The sequence below is a fragment of the Anneissia japonica genome, unplaced genomic scaffold (assembly GCF_011630105.1).
Source record: "Anneissia japonica isolate Jap-2015-1 unplaced genomic scaffold, ASM1163010v1 scaffold32248_len650992_cov182, whole genome shotgun sequence".
Taxonomy (NCBI): domain Eukaryota; kingdom Metazoa; phylum Echinodermata; class Crinoidea; order Comatulida; family Comatulidae; genus Anneissia; species Anneissia japonica.
Window position 1 is genome coordinate 550,846 of NW_022699059.1, and position 7,436 is coordinate 558,281.

Here is a 7,436-nt window from a genome sequence, read left to right on the forward strand (position 1 = left end):
ATAAAATAAAAATAAAACGGAACAGTAGAGAAAATCCGATGACAAAATAAACTAAGCATCCACTGGAAGGAATCCCAATGTCTGCAGACGGATCCGTTTCGGCCTTGCAGGCCTCATCAGTGCAGCTAGGATATAGGCCCAAACGAAACGTTCAACCAGCTGAGGTAGGGCCCAAACAACAACTAATGATTACAAAGCCAAACCAAGGCAATATATATATACACAGCCCAGGTGTGAATGCAAATAGTGGAATACAAGCTATGTTGCTCGGTTCCAGTAGATGCAGAGAATATTTTGTCATTCTTAACGCGTCCTACGAAATTCTAACGAGACAGCACTAGTCTGTGAATTTGTGAACAAGATCGGAGATCTAAAGATGCAATCTCTACCGTGCATCAATGGCGGCCCGCTGGATCTCAATAGAGATTCTTTAATAATATATACATTTTAAAAGGCAAATGGGAAAAATCCATAAAACAGCAAACGGCCACATAATGCAAAACTATTTAAAATAAAACGGAACAGTAGAGAAAATCCGCTCAGAATGACAAAATAAACTAAGCATCCACTGGAAGGAATCCCAATATCTGCAGACGGATCCGTTTCGGCCTTGCAGGCCTCATCAGTGCAGCTAGGATATATATATATGTTAAAAAAGCATTGTTCAACATTGCTTAAATATATGTAACATAATATAAAATCCGGGTCAAATGCTAAAAAGAACAATTAACAAACAATATTAACAATTTTTTTGTCGTTTATTTTAACAGAAACACATTATATTTTATAGTCACATGGATGGAAATAGAGGATGAATACATTAAATTAGAAATGAATTATAGTAGGCACAAAATGAACTTTTATGAAGGTAAAGAAATACAAAGAACAGGTCTAAAGATGTAAAAAAGTAAGCATTGTTACGCCATTGCTTAAATGACCGGGGTAGCAATGTGAAGCGCTTAGAGGCATTGTGCATGAAGCGCTATATAAGAGCGACATATTATTATTATTATTATTATATAGGCCTATGTGCAATCAGAGCTATTATTAGTTATGAATGTTAATCATCTGAAATAACAGTCGTGAAGATAGTAAATGCTTTGGATATGTAATGTTTAAAAAATGATAATATAAACCCTTTGACAAGGTTCATAAGTAATGAGGAGAGGCTGAGACTATAGGCCTACTTGTTTTTTGTTTTTTTTTGGAAAAAAAATAATCCAACATTAAATACCAATTTTGAAGGGGATAGTTGTTAATATTTGATGCACGTAATATCCTGAAAGAGAAAACTGAGAGAAACAAGCAGACGACCACAAGAAAAGTGCAAAAAATAAAAACTATGTAGGCCTACAATTAATAGAATGCTAAATAATTATCGATCAATGTCAACCGACATTCGAATAAAATATGGTGCTATATGATGAGGATGATGATGATGATGATGATGATGATGATGATAATGATGATGATGATAATGATGATGATGGTGATAATGATGATGATGTCTTAAAGTTCGTTTTGTTCATATAAGTAGTGTGAAATCACTCCGTATAGGTCAGGAAAGTGTTCTTTATACCGTACCGCGTGCACGCCCTCGACGCATTGGAACTTACAAAATAGACTCAATAGGATATATAGGCCTACAATTTATACTATACTGAAATGTACCGGTACATTATAGTGCAGCTTATAATAAAAATAAATGTAAGCCTAATAGGAAACATTTTTGCGTCATGAAAAATTCACCTAGGTGTTAACGAAACATTACACGAGCAATGCGACCCATTAAGTTCATTCTAATAAACAGCTTAATGAGCCGTAATAATTTTCTTCTTCACTTCGTATCGGCTGCATGGTATGTCATTCAAAACAATTTTGGCTGGCTCTTGAATATTTTATGCTTTCGTTTTGCACACACAAGTCTAAGCATCGATATCAGTTCGGCAGGAGAGCACGGGCTGTCAATAAGAACGCAAACCGAGGTGTCAATACGAAGTGTCATTTGCTAACGATTTTACCTACAGGCTTTTTAACTATTGATATGACAATAACTCCAATACAATCGAAATCAATAAGTAAAATTATTCATGAAATGAGTCTGTAATTCTTAGTTAAAAGCGAGACTAAACAGTAGTCAGTAGATGCGATTAGGTACGCTCGAATTGCTTTCTTAATGAAAATTTGCACCCAATTTAGAAATTATGTATGTTAGATAAACAATTCAACGCCTAACCGAACACGACTAACTTGTCCTAATTCTACCTATTCGTCTTGAAAACGGGTCGATAAACAAGCAGATTTTAACATATTTATTGTCTAATTTCTAATAAAAAAAATTATCATAAGTATTCCTTTATTATATAAAAAGAAGACGCTGTTGATGCTTAGATTGTCGTGAGCTGACGTCATCATTAACTTCGAGCCTGCAGTGGTCATCCTATGTGATGAGCTCTCAGTCTTATATTGTGACTGTGACGCAGCCTAATTTTTCTTTTTTGGCACGACCTTAGCTAGCTGGTTTTGTGAAAATGAAGTCATAATTTTAAAAAAGATAAGTCATTTTAACAATACTCTCTACTCTAAACCATAATCCGTCTTACCTTTTAAAATATAATATTTTAATTATACATAGAAGTAATAAGACATAGAGATAATGTGTGCAAGATCATGAAGAAGAGCGAAACACCAGAATAGGTGCAAACTATTGATTTGTTTTTGTGTAAGCAGTTATTGAATATCGAAGAGTTAATATAGGCCTATATAATAATATTGTATCGTCTCACCGATGGAGAATTTCTTTCTTAACAAAGTAAATTTTTACACATGCCTAGTTTCGTCACCTAAATATGGATTTTTCAATATAATAACATATTGCTTACTGCTGTGTTGTTTCCGCTAATTCTCTCCGCTTGTTAAATTTGTGTTGTCAATAAAATTTATTACACTTATTATCGAAATATAATAAGTAGGTTTTGTGTAGAAAATATATAGGCTAGAGTGCATTATACGGTACACTACTAGACTGTGTTTACAAAAATATGAATATTTATATTCCACATATAGACCTATCAATAAAACATTGAAGCTGACGAGGGATGGAAGTGGTCTGTTCAAAGAAGCGGATCTATGTACCCTTGATAACCTACTAAGTTTTTTTAATGAGCTTCGTTAAAAATGAAGTTCTTTTTATTGTTTAAAATCAAAATCCTTAACTATTTTACCAATGACCTTGATATTAGAAGGTGAGTTTCTCGGGTGAAATGGACTACTGTACAACTAGGGGGCCCGTAGCTTTCCCCTTCTTTGACTGGAAGTGGGGCTCGAAAGTTTGACACCAATATTGAAGAACTACAACTATTCTGTAGGCCTAATGATAGAAATTAGCATTGCAAGCAATATAAAATTAGGCTAAATTAAGAAGATGATACCTGGATGGAATTAAAATTTAAAACCAATACAGTAATCAAAAATTTCATGCAGGTCGTTTTAGCTTGCACTCTCCCGCCGGTTGACGTATAAATTTAGGCTCATATGCATCTTCCATTGCATGGTAAAACATCCAGATTTCGGCTTAAGTGATTGGCTCTAACCTTATTTACATTCCCACTGTGCACTCACAGGTTCTACTTTGTTTAAACATGATTGATACATATCGCTTTCATCTTTGTACGTTCTCTTTTTATGGTGGTGGCCATGTTATTGGTCGTCGATTACTGAATTAGGGCTATATTATACGGTCAATTACGCCTTAAGCGAGAAGACAGAAGGTAGCGTGTCAAGAGGAACAAGTAGTTATATAAAAATAACCATAAACCTACCCATCCAGCCCATACGACTACGATTTAGAATAAACATATTTCTATTTACAGTAGGCAAATGCTGTTATATAATTTTGCATCTATTAAATTAAATTGTGCGATAAAAGTTAAAGAAAATATGACCAACAGGAAACAGTACGCCGAGAGACAATGACCTACTCTGAGAGTGTACTGCGTTGTTTATGCACATAGACCATAATGCACAAGAGACCAACGGCTTTAAACGTCTCATCCGAAAGACGGTGCGCTATCGTAACTTGCATTTCAGCCATCCAGTGGAAATACAATGGGAGCAGCGATGGGAATTGAACCGGGAGAGGGGGGGGGGGGGGCAAGAGATCTCCACGGTTCCAGCGCACACACAGTGACTACCACCAGGTTAGCAGATTGAGCTAAGCTAATATGTCATCACATTATGACATAGACACATCATGGCTATGGGCATACAGCAGGTTTTTTTTTTTTTTTTTTTTTTTTTTTTTATAAAATTTGATAGAGTGTGGAGCTTTAGAGATGGAAAGAAATTGTAGATGCATGACGGGATGTCAATATTTCAAACACAAAATTCAAATTCAATTTATTCCACTCACATGAAATACAATACATAATATGAGTGACGAGTGCTAAATAAGCAAAGCTTAATATAATTAGACCCGTTTTAAGCGAGAAAAAGAAGACTTATCTACAATTTTATTAACCTTTACTAAACAAAGGATGTTTGCAGGTGGCTTTTCCAGATATTGATATTGAGGGAATTCTGTATGGTAGGGAGGGAATTCCACATCACAGGGTCAAAGTATTTAAAGTAGGCTTTTTGAACCAATCGTCCATCTTCTTTAAATACTATTTGAAAATAGCAATCAAATAAGGACACATAATAATTGAATTCATCACAAACAACTGATTTTAGTTCGATCAACCTGACGGTTTCCGTTCCACATTTAAATCGCGTCTTCACGCGTAATGCTATCGCTTAAACCGATATGTATTTACTATTGATTTCCGTAACTTCGATAATTGTCAAGCATGGAAATAACTTCGACTCACTTAATATATATCGCTCTCAAGATACTGATATCAATATGTTCATTTTGAAATGACTTTAAGTGATGCTGAGCGCACATTCCAAAACTATTCACCTTGAAAAAGCATTCAAATGTATGTACTCTTTACTAATACATTATAATAATAAATATATGTATTATATAAGACCTCATATACATAAATAATATAGGCATATATTATATATATAAATTTACGGTTCACTAATACACAATAGGCCTATATATATATATATATATATAGGCCTATATAATGATAATAAATATTTGAGAAAAACGTATGTCTCAATCGGAATTCCATCCCAATACCTCCCGATCACCGTTCGATTACTCTACGAATTGAGCTATGATGCCAAGTGGTAAATGGAAGAATCCAAGGGTGTATAGCACTTGGTCTCATAGCTCAGTTGGTAGAGTATCCGAACAGTAATCGGAAGGTCTTGGGCACATACGTTTTTCCCAAATATTTATTATCATCTTTAATTATCACCAGTGAAGGTGTATCTTCATACCAAAATTACTTAGACCTATATATATACTTATAATATAGAATTTACTTATTATATTATATTATATTATATTATATTATATTATATTATATTTTATTATATTATATATATATATATATATATATATATACGGTAATATATATGTATATATATAATACGTTAAAGAAGAAGCTTTCAGAGCAAGTGGCATACAGCCTGTTGGTATTATCATATATTCAATCCAGCCAGCCAGAGTCACGCCCAATTACAACTGACATACGCCCTCTTATAGTGAATCAGGAAAGGAAAATTATGAATTAAATTTAGATCTGAGAATGTCATTTCCGGCCATCTAAAGGTGCCAAAAAATTTCCTTCACTCTGTCCCAACCATGGTGGAGGCTGATGTGATGTAGACCCTCCGTCTGGGTAAGTCCCTCCCGGTAACACCTCTATTTCGAATTACTGTACTTGATCTGCCACTGTACACAATGATAAGTACACAAACATACCTACACACAATCAGCGGCGGATCCAGGATCTCAGATGTTCGAATTTGAATTTAATTTCCTTTATTTCCCCATTTGTTAAAAATATGACAAATTTAAAGGGGGGGGGGTGGCTGCGCCCCATTGATTCTGCCACTAGCTATACATATATTTGGATTGGTGTGCACATTTTTGTGACATGTATTTTGTCTTACATTGCCCGTTAGGTAGACAGAATGTGTGGTAGGCCTATATGATTTGAAACATGTTTATTTCGTAAAATGTCCACGTTTGAGACAACAGTAAACATAAGCCAATATAAAGAATTCCATCCATTGATCTGGCCTACAGAATATTACCGAATAATGATACACCTAAATTTATATTTCAAACTAAATCGACATCACTAATCATAAAAACCAAACAGCGATGAAGGCTGAAATACGGTTTTAACGACACATTTGAAACACATTCAGAGTTCAGTTTGAGTCGCTAGTCGCTAGTCTTTGATAAAGACCGCTTATTACGGTAAATATAGCACCTATCTCTTTCCAAATGATCAGTGTCTATCGCGTATAAAATGATTAGCAGTGAGACTTGTATTGGGTACAAACGATGCTTCATATTAAAAAAAACCCCTTGTTGAAAATTACCATTTTCTCTGGCACATCATCAGCCATGTATGTCCGAATGCAATAGCTATAACGGCCATTATAATTGCAACACATTCAATGAGGCGAGACCTCTCCGAACCATTAGACAAACGATAATCCAGGGTGATTATTATTTTTCAAATCGACAAAAATGATGAAGTGTAAAATGTCTTTTCCTGAGCCAGTTTCTAGGCCTCATTGATTCTTTCTAGTTTCCCCATGTTCACGATAATTACCGCGCCGTCAGACCTTTGTGAGCCGTTTAGCGTTTCGTTCTCTCTCGTCTCTGTCTTTTAATTGCGTCCTTTCGCGCTTGATCAAGTCTGGCAATAGCATTTTAGACCCGCGGATTTTTATTATTTTTCAAGATAGATGACTTGCATGGACAGACCATGCCATTGACGTAGATGGATTCATATAGCTTTAATATAAAGTACTTGTTTATAATAGTTTATTCGTCAATAAGTGAACAGAAATTGTCTGGAGGTATAATGTTAACTAAATTCAAAGCGCAAAAAAGCTGGAAATATTCGAAGTCTCGTCGGCTATTTGGCTTTTTCACTAAATAGTGAAATAGTAAATAGTATATATATATATATATATATATATATATATATATAGATCATCAAAGAAAGGTAAATACAGTGTTCGAATAAAGGACATAATAATACATCGTGTAGCATAGCTCGCAACGAATGTAGTTCTGTAAATAAATGAAAAAAGAAATTGTGTAATAAAATGCCTCTAGCGGGACTCGAACCTGCGACCACTCGCTGTCAAGGCGAGCGTCATAACCATTAGACCACGGAGGCTTCATGGTTAAACAGATTCAAATATCACCAGATACACTCCATTACACAATAAGTACGGCTAGAAACAAATAATAACATACACTGAAATATAAATCAAGGTAGCCGTTAACATTA